We start from the raw sequence: 1,789 nt of genomic DNA, 5'->3' as shown, positions 1-1,789 counted from the left end.
CAGGTTTTGGTGTTTGGAGAGAAAATCAGAATCAAGTCGCTTCATGAGTCCAAGATGAGTCTGAATATTTTAGGATGATGTCATAATATGACGTTTAATAGTAACGTATGTCAAGAACAACTTTATTATAAATAATAAGACTTTGGGGATCAAACCCTCTTAGTGATAATTCTCTGACCCTTCCTGAAGCAGCAGCTCTGATCCTCTCTTCTGTCTGATCACATCTACTGTTTGTGTGTCATCTCTGATCCGTTGTGTTTTCATGCCGTTATGTTTGTGATGGTGTTGGAGTGATGAAGCCTAACAGCGTCCTGCTGTCGTCTCCACAGTGGCATTCTCTGTCCAAAGACGAACAGGCCAAATACTACGAACTGGCCCGCAAGGAGAGGCTGGTGCACTCCAAGCTCTACCCCGGCTGGTCGGCCAGAGACAACTACGTAAGGACTAACTAGACGAGTTTAACTAGTTATCTAGCTGGTCGACACTGATCATCAGCTCACGTCTGGTCTGTGTTCTGCTCAGGGCAAGAAGAAGAAGAGGAAGAGAGCGAGGGGAGAAGCTCAGCTGGAAGGTGAGCTCACAAATACATCTGGTTGTTTCCATCAGAGCTGACGTCCTGTGGTTAGTTTCAGGGTTCAGTGTTTTCCTCCTGACCTCTGGATCTGGTCACATGTCCACCTGAGCTTCCAGGTGACTGACGTGTGTTTGTGTTTGTTCCTCAGTTGCCATGGCGACGCCTCCGGACGACTTCGCCTCGCAGCTGAAGCGACCTCGCGACGAGCCGCTGCCGCACGCGCTCGGTTCGCTCCCGCAGACGCCCCACCCGCGGCCCCACCTGACGCAGCCGCACACCGTCTCCCACCTGACGCACTCCCACCTGTCACAGGCGAGCCCCGCCTCCTCCCTGGACTCGCCGGCCACGCCCACGGCGGCGCTGGCCTCGCCCGCCGCCCCGGCCCCCACCCACACCGAGCACACGCACTCGTCGTGCGGCGGCCAGACGTCGCCGTTCGGCGAGCAGCTGCAGCCGCTGTCGCTCACCACCAAACCTCACCGGACGCTGCTGGGCCGCCGCGCCGCCACGCCCGGCCCCGCCACGCCCGGCTCCTCCGACACCTCCTCCCCGCCGCCCTTCCTGGTCCCACCTCCTACCTCCCACCAATCAGCAGCTCTCGGTGCCTTAACCCAGCCGCTCCGGAGAACCAATCAGCTGTGAGGAGGCGGACGGAACCAGAACTGATACCTGTACCTCTTTTGTAACGCTGTACATAGGCCTGTTTTTAAGCTTTTATAGATGCGTCACGTTTTCTAGTAGTATCATGGTCAATATTTGACTGCATCTCTAACGTCGTCAAACTGTATTTTTGTCACCTTTTCTAAGAACTTCATGAAACGAGGTGCGGCACACGGCTGTGCTGCTCAGAAAGGCTTTTTACACCTGATAGCTGAGCGTAAATCTATTTTCTGGCTCCTCTGTGTTAATAAATACTCACTGAGTTCTCACCTGCTGCCTCAGAACGTTCTTAAGGTTCACGCTTGGTCTCTGAGCACAAACCTGTTGTTAAGGTAGAAACGTCTGATTTAGAGAGGACTGGTTGGATGGGTGGATGGTTGGGTGGTTGGGGTTGGTTGGGGTAGTTGAGGTGGGTGGTTGAGTGGTTAGTTGGGTGGCTAGTTGGGTGGTTGGGTGGTCGGTTGGTTGGGGTTGGTTGGGTGTTTGGTTGGATGGGTGGTTGGGAGACGTAAGAAAGCAGAAGTAGACCTGAGACGTGATCAGGATCGTTATCAG

Source organism: Stegastes partitus, unplaced genomic scaffold (assembly GCF_000690725.1).
Source record: "Stegastes partitus isolate 25-593 unplaced genomic scaffold, Stegastes_partitus-1.0.2 Scaffold955, whole genome shotgun sequence".
In the NCBI taxonomy this organism is placed as follows: domain Eukaryota; kingdom Metazoa; phylum Chordata; class Actinopteri; family Pomacentridae; genus Stegastes; species Stegastes partitus.
The sequence above is the reverse complement of the archived record's forward strand: the minus strand, read 5'-3'. Positions refer to the sequence as shown.